Source organism: Thamnophis sirtalis, unplaced genomic scaffold (assembly GCF_051295495.1).
Source record: "Thamnophis sirtalis isolate CommonGarterSnake01/CBP01778 unplaced genomic scaffold, rThaSir2_p1.2 scaffold_8, whole genome shotgun sequence".
NCBI lineage: Eukaryota > Metazoa > Chordata > Lepidosauria > Squamata > Natricidae > Thamnophis > Thamnophis sirtalis.
In genome coordinates this window covers 32,260,953-32,275,388 of record NW_028261388.1, presented here as the reverse complement: position 1 = coordinate 32,275,388, position 14,436 = coordinate 32,260,953, and positions in this window count along the sequence as shown.

Genomic DNA, 14,436 nt, shown 5'->3' with positions numbered 1-14,436 from the left:
ACCTGTATTGTAAAGTTGTCATGCCTCATGGAAAGACTTTACCTGAGAACTAGATTTTTTTCAAGGGAAGACTTTATGGATATAAACAATTGATCCGTTTCTCTAAATTTTGACATGAACGCTTCCTGTGTGTTTTTGAGTTTAGAATAGTAGCTATTCTAAGCCCTGCATTAATTCTGAGTTTTTGCCTGCAAAATAATGTGACCAAACTAATATTCTGATGATTCTTATTCCAAGAAAAACACATCACCTAAAACATTTGGGTTTTTTTGTATATTTTTTAATTTATGGTATATAATTGAGAAATTATGATTTCACTCTGAAAGTCCAAGGGATAGATTTATTAAAACAAGGCACTGTAAAAAGTAAAAATTTTAATAGATTACTTTCATTATAGCTAAAAATATTAAAGATAACAGTTTCTATATTATTTTTGTACTATCACTAAATATAATTTGTCATTAAGGACAGGATAAGGTGCTAGTTGTTCTGCTTGTATTTTTATTTATTTGTTTAAGAAAATTTACATGGCTCCCAATTTACTTTCAGTGACTCCAGGTGGCTTTGCAAAATCAGAACAGATTGGGCAGATTGCGGGAAATCTCATTTAAATATAGTACCTAAACATTTGTGGTTTCTAATTTAAGTTTCCCAGCACTCCCTTTAAAATGTGCTAGTAGTATAATAAATTGGTAAAAGGTAATCTGATAAACCTAAAAGCTGTATCACTATTTTAAATGATTAGTACAAACGAGTCTTTCAAGAGGGAATTATTTCTCATGAATATTTCTTTCCAGTATGTGATAAACTTTGATGGATCAAAATTTTATATGTGTAGATACCCATCAGATTGTTGCCTTTAAGAGTAAGCTAAATTGCTTCCTGGGGGCGGAGCCTGTCGCCGAGGAGGGCTCAACCGAGCTCCTCTCAGAGATCTGGTCTGTATATCTAAATAAGATCATAGATATCACCCCTTTTTGGCCAGAAAGGGGCAGGGAGTGGCTCTGTGGCTAGGGTCTATTCGTAATTCACAGCCTTTTTCCTTTTTTTGGCTGTGGACAGAGATTAGATCCAGCGTAAGCGGAGCCTTTATCTCCAGCCAGTTCTTCTCAGCTGCTTTTTTTTTGCAGCCCTAGACAGGCGACCCCCCCCCCAGGACAAAGCAAAGTTGTTTGAAGCTAGGATTAATACGGGCGGGTCCCACCCCTGTGAGATTTATGCTTTTATTATTATCTTAAACACCAGCCTCATTTGTCCTAGAGGCTTCTTTGTTTAAACGGACTTCAAAATGGCGATTTCTCTCCGTTGGTGACTGATAGGGGATGTACTTAGCCAGCTTTACCTTCCTGCAGACCGCTCCTTAACAAAATAATTTTTTTTGGAAACAGAGGGGAGCGAGAGCGCTGTTTATTTGTTTATTTATAATGGCACCCAGGTCAAAATCGAAGCGTCTCTCTACGAATGTGCTTAAAGAATCTACGAATGAATTTAAAGAATCTACTATGGAATCGCAGCCCTTGTCTCCTACGCCCTCTACTGGAGAATTCTTAACACAGGAATTTTTCTTTCAAATGTTTAATGATTTTAAACAAGAAATTAAAGAATTTGTATTGGAGCTATATGGTAATTTAAAGTCTAAAATTGCCCAAATGAAGGCGAATACGTTTGTAGCCGTGTCTGCCCTGTCAGATTATACCGCTGAAATGGAGAATAAATTGGAAAGCTTGGAGGAGGCTAATTCTACTTTGACTACTAATATCCAAACATTACAACAAAAAATTAGAGATACTCAAGAACAGCTCGTTATGATAAACTTTAACAAGAAGGCATTTGCAATAAGAGTCAGAGGATTCCGCGAAAAGGAGCGAGAGAATCTGAAACAGACCTTTGTTGAAGCCTTCAGCCATGCGGTGGGAAGCCCGGGACTTAATTTTGATTGGCAGATTCGGAAAATCTATCGCCAGAATTCGTTGGTAGCAGAACAGCGACAGCTCCCGAGGGACATAATTATATATTTCTCCACAAAAGAATCCAGAAACGCGATCATGCAAAAGTTTTACAATAATAGTTTGCGAGTTGATGGCCAGGATTTGATTGTCTTCAAAGAAATACCATCCCAGATGTTAAAAGCAAGAAGAGACTATACTTTCTTAACTAAAGAGCTTAGAAATCATCAGATTCAATATAAATGGGAGGCCCCAGCCGGCATTACGGTCACATTTGAGAATCAAAGACTTCGTCTCAATTCTGTTTCGGAGGCTCGAGATTTCTATTACAAGACTTTGAAGGCGGGACTTCCTGATTCACTTGGAAAAGAGGAAAGACAAGCCGAAGGAGAAGGCAAGCAATAGACCACATGGCTGCAAGATGGAGGGGGTAGCTCTCCCTCCCTCGGAGAAGCAGAAAAGCGGAGATCGAGGATTTAGACATTCTAAAATATTTGTCAAAGTTGTGGATTGAATGGGGGTTTGCGACCTCTCTCCGGTAGAAAAAGCGGAATTGGATATTGGTGGGGTGATGCTGAATGTATATTTGTAAAATGCATGCAGAATGATTTACGCTGTTTAAATCCTGTTAGAAGGGAAAGTTTGATGAGATTATTTTAAAATAGAAGGTAAACTGATTCTTGTTGAAAGTATTATTTGAATATGTGGAATGATCCATGCTATTTAATTTTTATTAGAAGGGAAAGCTTGGTGAAATTATTTTGAGCTAGATTGTAAACTAATGTCTGCATAAATTTGATAGAGGTAAATATCAGAGAAGCAAGGGATGAGGGTAAAATGCATGCGGAATGATTTACGTTGTTTAAATCCTATTAGAAGGGAAAGCTGGATGGGATCATTTTAAGATAGAACGCAAACTGATTTTTGTGTACAGTAATATTTGATCCACGCTGCTTAAATTTTACTAGAAGGGAAAGTTTGGTCAGATTATTTTGAGTTAGATTGTAAATTGATGTTTGCACAAATTTGTATAAATTTTGACTCTTGTGTGAATTACTGTTTGAAAATAAGGTTAAGAAAGATTATTTGGAGGGATTATGGGAAATAGTGGTAAATATTAGAGAAGCAAGGGACGAGGGTAAAATGCACGTGGAATGATTTACGCTGTTTAAATCCTATTAGAAGGGAAAGTTTGATGAGATTATTCTTCTGTAAAGTAATATTTGAATATGTGGAATGATCCACGCTGCTTAAATTTTACTAGAAGGGAAAGTTTGGGGAGATTATTTTTGAGCTAGATTGTATACTGATGTCTATACAAATTTGTCTAAATGTTTATCTGAATATAAGGTTAAGGAAGAGGAACTTGAGAGTCTACAGAGGTTGGGGTAAATAACAAAGAAGCAAGAGACGAGAATAAAATACATATAGAATGACTTACACTATTTAAACATAAATAAAGATGGGGGGCTGAGCTTAATACAAAGAGTTCTTTTTTTCTTTTTTTTCTTTTCTTTTTTTTTCTTTCTTTTCCTTTATATAATTTGTATTTTCTTTCTATCTATTTTTTTTTAATATATTACTTTTATTTTTAATCCATACGATCATAAGATACTTTAGATAGAGGGCAGTGCCAGGTGTGGGCCCTGGGAAGTCGGGAGGATTAGGGATGGGGATTTATGGGGGGTGGGTGGGTGGGTGTTAATATAGTCTCAATAAGAAAAAGAATGCACTTGTATACGGTTGTTCTTTTTTTTTTCTCTTTTCTTTCTTTATATTTTTTTTCCCTTGGTTTATTTTATTTTTTATCATATTATATAAATAAACAATAGTTGAATAAAGGAATACACCAAGGAGGGAGGTAGAGGGAAAGAAGAGGGAGGAGTAAGGAAGGAGTAAGGGGAATGTAAGGAGGGCGTGCTGGGAGTAAGGGGAGAAGGAAGGTTTGAGGGGGAAGGGAAGTAGGAGGGGAGTGTTAGAGGGAGGAAAGGAAAGTTGGAGGGGGAAGATGGGGTGTATGGAGGATGGAAGTGTCAGGTGGGGTTGTGAATGATGAGTTGTGTTTTCTTTTTTATTTTGTTTTATTTCTTTTCTTATAGTAAATATCCAGTATATAAGTGACTGTAAAATGGAATGTGAAAATGAATAAAATATATTTGGAAAAACGAGTAAGCTAAATTACAGGTAGACCTTCACTTAGAACCATTCATTTAGTAACTTAGTTCACATAGTGAAGTTACACAGGAGTGAAAAAATGATCACATAATCAAAGTTTGGGTGCTTGGCAACTGGCATGTATTTATGACGATAGCAGTGTGCCAGGGTCATGTGATCACCTTTTGTGACCTTCTGGCAAATTAAATCTATAGGGAAGCCGGATTCACTTAACATCAGTGTTACTAACATAACAACTGCAATGATTCACTGAACAATTGTGGCAAGAAAGGCTGTGAAATGGGGCAAAACTCACTTAACAATTGTTTTGCTCAGCAACAGAAATGTTGAGCTCAGTTGTGGTTGTAAGTCAAGAACTATCTATCTGTAAAGTGCAGAAATAATGAACATTAAGCATATGAATGAAAGCAGAGGATAAGAGATAGGAAATGGAAATTTAAAACTAATTTACATCTTCACCATGCCTCTCTACCTTCTATTCTTGCCAGCCATGCTTATGTCTACCATTTCTATGACCAGTTCATAATGTCTTTCTCCCTTTAAATTTATCATTCTTCTCTATCAACACTATTCAGCTATAATTTTCTATGTCTTCCCCTTCATTTCAACCCATTCCTGAACCTCCTAAATGGGTGACTGGCAATGTAGTCTTTAAATATCCTTTCTTGCATAGAATGGGATGAGAACATGAGACAAAATTGGGTATTGGTTACCAAAATCTGGCTAAACTGACAGGATAATGTGTCCTTATCAATAGTAAGGAATGCTGAAGTGGCATAGGTAGTATTAAGGGTTCTAATCTACTATATATTATTACTAGCTGTTAACCCAGCGTTGCCTGGGTATTTGTTTATCCCAATCCTATTTTAGACATTCACAAATATCCAGACCAAACGTAATTTCTAATGTTGGATTTTCCCCCTTACCAGAGGGAGTGCCCTTGTGGAATACTATGAGCTATTATCATGCCAACTCCACTGTGCTGTGCAGTAGAAGTCATTTTAAGGTAGTACAGTAGAAATCATATTAAGGCACAACAGGCTGTATCTTAACCGAACACACACCCCAAGGGATGTTAGGGTGTCTTACCCCCACAGTATTTGTTTCCATTGTTTTATTTGATTTTAATAAAAATAAGTGGATTGAAATATTATTGTAAAATTGTTAGTTAACCTAAGCAGAGGTGTATGAAATTAGTTTGCAGTTCAGTCATGATGCAGTAAGACAATACTGATATGTTTTCTTTTTAAAGTACTTCTTAGCCTCTATTTATTGTACGAAAGACAACCCAAGTAACAGAGGGTAAGGATGTGCTTGTCCGCTACCACCTTATGCTTACTTGTATACTTTGCTACCACGCAGTGAGTCTGCCATATACTATAGATTTAGATGCATTTTCTAGTCCTGCTAACAGATGGCTACAGAGGTTCTTTCTACCAGAAATGCAATTTGCTTTGAAACATACAAAAAAGTTTCCAGAGCTACAAGAGGAGAAACCACTTATATGGAAAAAATTTCAAGAGAATATTGTCAAAAAATACTGCCAGTACTACTAACAAAGACCTCTAGTATGAACTGATCATTCATTTGAGCAAATGTCCCAGTTTAGCAGTTTACTATAGCAAAAGTGGTAAATTGCTTTAAGCTCTGCATGTGGTAAGATAGTTTGTCTTTAAGATAAATGATTAGAGTAATTATATTGTCTCAATTTAATTCTTCTTTAGTGATGTTGGCATAATTCCAGCAACTTTAGAAAAAACTGATCCAAATATTACTAAAGTCTGAACCCCCATTAAACATGCTAAATGGTCTATAATATGATGAAATCAGAAGGAAATGAGATGTTCTATGGATAATACAATAGAGGAAGCCAAAAGTTGTTTTAAGATGAATTTGTGTTTTCATAATTCCCTTGTTACAGTTTAGGATACAAACAAATTATTTATAACATATGAACTTAACTAGTTTTGTGTGACTAATACAGTTGTCTCAACAATTAGATCATATGCCTAGATTTTATGCAACATCCAATGTATTTTCTGGTGTCCAATTTGCATTCCCATATTAAAGTAGCATAAAATACTTGAAATTATGTAAAGATGTTAGGAACACAACTGTGAGAGTTCACAATCTTGGTTATGTTAGATCTGAATTACAGAGCAGATACACTACACCAGGAGTGTCAAAGTCACGTCATCAAGGTGACATCATGTGACATATCGGGACTTTTTCCCCCTTCACTAAACCGGGCATGGGCGTGACCAGCACGTAATGCATCCGGCCCACAGGCCAGGAGTTTGAAAGCCCTGCACTACACTGTTTTGAGTTAGAGCAGGAGGGGTCAAAATCAAGGCTGAGGGGCCAGATCCAGCCTGCAGGATAATTATATCTGGCCTGTGGGACCGCCCTGGAAACAGCAAAGGACTGACTCACAGTGCTTCTGCCAGAAAAAATGGGCTCCCAAGCTCTGTTTTTGGCTGCCATGGCCTTCTGCAACCCTCAGTAAAAATGGAGCTTAGGAGGGCCACATGCGACCCTTCCGCGATCTGTTTTCACTGACAGAGGGCTGCAGGAGGCCATGGCAGCTGAAAATAGAGCTCAGGAGCCTGTTTTTGCTGGCAGAGTGGTCGGGCCACCACCGGCGCCCCTGACAGGAGTGACATTGAGCTGGCCACACCCATCCTGGCCACAACCCTGATGCGGCCCTCAATGAAATCGAGTTTGATACCCTTGAGTTAGAGGAAAGTTCTGAAATCACATTAAGATTAGCATAGAACTCAGTTACAGACTTCAAAGATTCCAAGCAATTGGTTTGGAGGCTAAATAGATTTCTATTTCTATTTATGCAATATTTATAGGTTTTGTGCTTTTATGATAACTGAGAAAATAAATCATCATTTTGTAAAGTCTTGAATTTTCATAAGGAGAACCATTACAGTTGTAAAAAATTAACTTTTACATTTCTTGTTTATAACAAAAAATGGAAAGAAAATATAAATTACAGTGTTTAAATTGAAGACAAAATAATTTGCATACAAATACTTAAAATAGCAAATGCTTTGAACTTAAGAGCCCAGATGACTAACTGATAAAAAATTCTAGCTGAATACTGGGTCAACATTCAATAATATGAATAGATTTCCACTAATTTAGAAAGTTTCTCATCTGCTGCCCCAAAACTATAGAGACTTTCTGAATCCCCTTCAGAAAATTCTTGAGAGAAAAATTTGGTCTGCCAATAGACATACCGTATTTTTGTGTGTAAGACGCAATGCCCCCCCCCAAAAAAAGGGGTTGGAAATGTCTGTATGTCTTATAGAGCTAATGTTGCCAAAGCCCTGTCCACCTGCCAGCCCCCGCCCTTCAGCCTCTGCCTCCCAGCAATTTGCCTTCTTGCAGCAAACAGCAAGCAGCTTGGTCAGTTTCAGCACAGGCTGTTTTAGCACGAACAGCTGATTGGCGGTTGGATCTGCCTCCCGGAATACCACCTATCAGCTGTTCCAGGCTGTGGGGATCGCCACCACCCATCGCTGCCATCACCATCCATTGCCGCTTCCATGCGTCCCATTTTCAGCCTTTGTGCATTCCATTTTCAGCCTCCACACGCCCCATTTTCGGCTCATTCCAGACAGCAGAGATCGCTGCTGCCACCGCTTATTCCCACCACCTAGAACAGGCTGAAAATAGGATACGCGGAGGCTGAAAATTGGCAGTCGGCAATAGGCAGCAGCGGCGATGGGCGGCGACAATCCCCACAGCCTGGAACAGCTGATAGCTGGTATTCCAGGAGGCAGATCCAACTGCCAATCAGCTGCTCGTGCTAAATCAGGCTGTGCTGAAGATGACCAGGCTGTTTTCTGTTTGCTGCAAGGAGGCAAATTTCTGGGAGGCAGAGACAGATTTTTTTTTCTTGTTTTCCTTCCCAAAAGCTAGATGTGTCTTAGAGTCAGGACCGCCTTATAGTCTGAAAAATACAGTATTTATAATAATACAATGTTACTGAAAACAGTTTATCCGACATTAGTTATACTTACTGTACTTTCATCTATTCTTACTGGACCAATTAATAATATTTTATGCTACTACTAAAGCATCATAACACTCAGACATGTATACATTTTGATGAGTTTAGCAAAAAGCATTGCCAATGCTGCTTTAGTAACCTACTACTGAAAGAACAATTATATAACATTATTCCAGCAATGAGAAATTGCCAGAAGGTAAAAGTGGAAATTTCATTGATATTTTACCAATCTTTATGTACTACTTGGTGAAATAGTTGCCTTTTAGTATTATAATTTCTATTGAAATACACAAAACAGAATAGTGTTGCTTACTGGAAAGACTATTTCTGGTTTGATATGTTGAAGAGTAAAGCAGTTAATTTATTATTTTCGCACAGAAACAGAAAATTGCCTACTACTCCCTACTACATCATCTCTTAGCAAGCTCCTTTCAGATATCATATAGTCACTCTTGAACTTTAAAAATTAAATCATGATTAAATAATGCAATATAAAACTGAAGTATGATGTAAGCACTCATAATCTGTTTTGGTTCAATGTTGAATTCTCCTGGTTCCTGTTGTGTTTGTAACAATAAAGGATATTATCTTCATTAATTTCACACACCAGCCTAGAAAGAATTGAATATTTCATTTCTTTTATGCATGGAATATATATATCTAAGTTGGGGCAAATAGAAATGAACTGATATTGTGGATGAACTAAATGGAATATTATGATAGTTATTTGAACAGTTGCTAATAATTCAAAAGGAAAAGTTGGCAGTTTTAAGGAAGCTGTACAACTTACTAAAAGAAAAATATACTGAAGACAATCTAAACAAACAAATAAAAATCTAAAGAACGGGTAAAAATGAAATGGACAAAACATTAGCAAGACAACAATGAAAAATGTGGATGCTACTTTTGCTATGCTGCCTTATCTGTGCAGGTGCCTCATCTGGAAGGGATGAATAAAGAACCCCAGGTGTGCAAACTGGGAGTAAATATTCCCAGCTGGGTCATCCAAGGTGCAAAGGTTATCTTAGCTGAAGCAAGCAATCACCTATGTTGGGCAGCACTGATACAGGAAAGATAATGGAGGGAGATGATTACTGTAATTACAATGGCAAAGACATTAGTTCATACTGCATGGAAGAACGAAATGGTACAGCTCCAGTATTTTTACCAAGAAAACCATATGAATAGAAAATATGAAATGATTGATGTTTTAGTGCCAGAACATGAGCACATCAGGATAGATAGCAATATGTTACTGAAAAAGTACTGAGGACCTTTCAGTATATTAATAATATTTACAAAGTAGTAAAGTCTCTGAGACATCTAATTGCTGATGTCATACAGGAAACCCAAAATTTGAATCTGCAAAGACAGAATCACAGTATGAATATGGAATTAAGAAGCACAAATATAGGAAAGCTCTCAACGCACCAAATCACATCACATCAAATCAAACTTTAATTATGGTCAAAGATAAAGGTCTTGTAAAAGATGAACCAACTGCACATGGAAACTTTAAGCATCAGTGAATTGAGATGGACTGACTGAAAACAGTTTCAATCAGAAAATCATTTTTTTTATTCAGAACATGAAAAACAAAGAAACAGTATTGCTTTTGTTTTTATTGTCAGGAAGGGTATAGCAACAACAGTTTTTGGCTACAGTGTAATCAATGACCAAATAATGTCAAATAGATTTTGTTGATAACTCTTTAGATTTATATTCCAACTACCAATGCAGAAAAAGAGGTTTATATGTTTTATGATCAGGTTCAATCTAAAATTGGCAGAACATACAAGCAAGAAGTGCTAATTGTTATTTATTTGAAACATGTAACCTGGAGGGTGACAAAATTGGAAAATTAAGGAGAAAACTGTTGTTGGATCTTATAGTTTCTAAGACCAAAATAAAACAGGAGAATGATTTACAATTGTGGCCACTCCAATGATATGTTCATACCTAACACCACCTTCAAACCCAATACTTGTAGACATGGATTTCACCAGAAAGAGTACATGGAAAGCAAAGTGATTTTTATTCATTTTGAATAAGTATATTATTACTAAATAATACAGAAAGTGTATTATTACTAAAGGAAGCAGGAGGACCTTACTTATAGCATCAAAGACGTAGCCTAGTCCTGACTGGAACAAATCATTAACTACTCATGTGCAAATTCCACGTTATGTTAAGGAAAAGGAGTAGAAAGCCAACCAGTTTCTACAATATGACTTGCAGCATATATCTACCACTTTCAAGAACATCAGGGATTGCTTTCAACTCACAAAGCCCATTGAAAGAGGAACTGTGAAACGAGCTTGAAGAAGTGATTAAGGATGAATGTGAAAAAAGATGGAGAAGCAGATGAAAACAAATTGGATGTTAGAGTAAACTGTTAAAATTGTGAAAAAGAAAACCAGAGTCAGTCTCAAAGAGCTTCAGAGAACTACAGATAATGCTTGACTTACGACCATTTGTTTAATGACATTTCAAAGTTATGATGGGATTGAAAAAGTGACTTTCTCATACTTGTAACCACCACAGATTTCCTGAGGTCACACATAATCAAAATTTGGTTACTTGGCAACTGGCATGTATTTATGATGGATGCATCATCCCAGGGTAATGCAATCATCATTTGTCATCTTCGCAGAGAAGTCAGTGGGGAAAACCAGATTTGTTTAACAATGGAAACAAACATGGAAAAACAAGAATCTTGCAAAAGAGATCCATATACAGAAAGAGGTTCCAGCCTCAAATTATATACTAAAGGATACCAACTGGCAGAAACTATTCGAAGATCAAGCAAAAATGGAAGGAGTATACTGAAATACTGTATTGGATGCCGGGAAAACTAGGATGAGAGAACGACCAGAAACAAGATGGGTAGCCTCAGTTACACTAGCAATAGGTATGCTGATTGAAGACATGAAGGACTTGGTTGAGGACAGATTATGATGGAAAAAAACTATGTGATCACTACAAGTAAACATTGACTGGATGGCAATCAATAGCTTCCTGTAAGTAATTAATCTACTTCCATTTATAAGTCTATTGAAGATCTTCACAAACTGCTCCCTGAGGACAAGGAAGGTATTTACCACCTCAAACCTCTCACTTAATTTTTAAAAGGTCCCCTTTCTTTGGAATTAGTTGTAGATATTTCTGAGTAGAATAAATAATTAAATAATTCTACCACCAAAGAACCCAGGATTTGATTGCCACAAGGTGCATATTATTTAGAATAATAATTTCCAAGACCTTCTGGTAAAGCTCTGTAGTATAATGCAAGATTTCAACAAGATACTAAAGAGCTGGAAAATTTGCTTTAGATAAGATACTGTAAACATTTGCTTATACAGTTAATCCTCAAGTTACAACAGTTCTTTTAGTGACCATTGGAAGTTATAATTGCACTGAAAAGTAACTTATGACCGTTTTTCACACTTATGACTGTTGCAATGTTCCTGTAGTCACGTGCTCAAAATTCAGACACTTGATAAAGGACTCATATTTATGACAATTGCAGTGTCTTGAATCAGGAGATTACCTTTTGCAACCTTTTGACAAGGAAAATGAATGGGAAAGTCTGATTTATTTTACAATTGTGTTACTAACTTGACTGCAGTGATTCACTTAAAAACTGTGGGGGAAAAGGTCATAAAATGGAGCAAAACTCAATTAACAACTGTCTTGTTAGCAACAAAAATTCTGATGGGCAACAGAATTGGGCTCAATTCTGGTCGTAAATCAAGGGCTACCTGTATTAAATTGGCTTGCTAGGATTCTTTCAGGACAGATCTGTCCCATCTTGATTAAAAGTCGCAGCAATTACATCTTCTTCAGTTATTCAGCCTAGGAACCTTTAAAAATAGAGATTTTCATTTTATCATGTTGGCTAAGGAGGGTCAGGATTTCTAGAAACATATAGAAGATACTTACTATCCTGACCCAAAATGGAGAGAGGCATGTAGTTTAAAACACCTCCTCCATTTTCAAATTATTAAAGAGGAATACAAAAAGAAAAAAGGAGAAAAAGCTGAAACAATAGCCTGGAGCACGGGTGTCAAACTCGATTGTGTCCCGTGATATATCACATCTTTTGCCTTTGTGGAGCTGGGGTGAGCATGGCCTCCACGTTGACACATCCGTTCCACAGGCTGCCAGTTTGATAGGCCTGGCCTGGCTCTGGAGGGAAAAAAATGGCTTGGCTATTGCTGCCTCTGCAGCTTTCCAAGTATTTTTGGAAAGCAACTGATTTTTCCGATTAGATGCAATATTGCCCATCAGAATAAGTCTATCAGAAATACATACTTCTTCAAGCTGTGCTTGAACTGTGAAAAGACAAAGCTAAATATTCTGGTTGTCTCCGTTTGACTTTGCTCAATAGAACAAAAGTGGAAGTCAGCACAGAACACTAACCGGTGTAAAGTCTTTCTTACTTGCCTTTCCAGGCAAATTGTTCCTGATCCTAGCCCAATATTTCCCTCCAGAAATTACTTGTGCTTACAGGCAGAGAACAAGGATTACACCAGGTTTGCACATTGACTGCACCATTTTTTTTTTTTAATGAGCAGTGTTGCAATGAAAGTGTAGGAAAATTTAAGAAAGAAGTTTTGCTTTGTTGAAGTTTTTCATTTCAAAATAAAAAATGCATTTTAACACAATGCACAAAAAATCCAGTGATTGTGTAGACTGAAAACTAAATCTGAAATTATATATTCATAACAATTTTCAGAAAATGAAATATTTTTATCTTAATACGGAAGCAAAAATAATAGAATTTGATCAGGAGTACATCAAATATGGATTCACTTTATATTATAAACTCTCTCTCTCTCTCTCTGTAAAGCACACTAAAATAGATAATTCTGGATATTAATTTTAGTATCTGCAAAATTATGAAACCTTTCTGTAATGACTCTTCTAACTAAAAACAGAAGAAAATCTTGTTATTGGGAAAACTTGTGAAGTCTTGCATTATTGTGGTTGACAATTGAGGAGAAAATAAATAAATCAGAAAAAACCTTCTAATTCTACAGTCAAGCACCAGATTGATAATTTAACTGAACATATCAAAAACTCTGCTTTAAGGAAAATATCTTCTTCTTAGCTGTGATAATTATGAGAGATAAAGGAAACTGTCCTGAACTCCTTATCTAGGCCTATTAAGTAACTAAAGGGAACATGAAAATAAAATGGTTTTTTCCCCCAAATCTTGAAGACATTGTTACAGCTTCCAAAAGATACGATTTTGAATAGTATCAAAATTCTTCAACTAAATTAACCAAAGTATGAAGAAACTGGATATTTGTACTGATAATGTAAAGCACATAATGCTGAGGATCACAATAACAAATGACAAAAATAGAAAATATTTCCAAAACAAAAACACATGCTTCTTTCTGCCCTTCAAGAATATTAAAAAGGAACCTTATCTGAGGGGTCCTTGGTGCTCTCTGAACTTGGTTGTTTTCTTGAAAGCATTTTATTACCCAAACTAGGTAACGGTCTATGGAGATTGTCAGACATCCAGGTCATGATTGTCCCAGAGGATCTTTTTCAAAAGGCAGCTGGACGTTGATTTTTCTTGAAGCTGTTTTTGCTTCTCATCCAAGCTTCTTCTTCTTCTGATGAAGAGAGAAACATTTTTGAGAAGAAACAAAGTCCAGCTGCCATTTGAAAAAGCACCGTTGGGCCAAACTAGGTAACATCACCAATGCTAGTCTCCTTTATCAGAATTTTTTCCTTAATTTATTTGCTTTATGAAAATTTGGAAGCTGCTCACAGAGTTTTGTTCCGCACTGAGGTTTGTTACTAAAGAGAAATATGCTTAGACAGTCTGTATGACATGAAAGAAGAAGCCACTTTATTTTTGGAACATTGTGGAAAAGATCAAATTATTGAGGCTTACAAAAACCATAGTTTTCAGTTAAAATTGACATATATGGCAATAGAAGCCTTGAATAAAGGAGCCTATAGCTCCAAGAAACAAACATAAGAATTTCTTTATTCCCAACCCACTATGTATGGTGAATCAGATGTAAGATTTTATACTTATCAATATGGGTTACAGATCTATGCTGAACTACACTGGATTCGACATGCCACTTTATTCATGCCTTTTATTTAGCTGGAAATCTTAACCTTTTATTTATACAAGAAGTGTAGGGAAATCATCTCCAACAATTGAGGAGTCTGCAATTTGAATATTGGTACTGATGCTATAACAACATTACTACACGTGTCAAGACTCCATTTCAGAAAAAAAGACAGGGTTATATTCTCTTC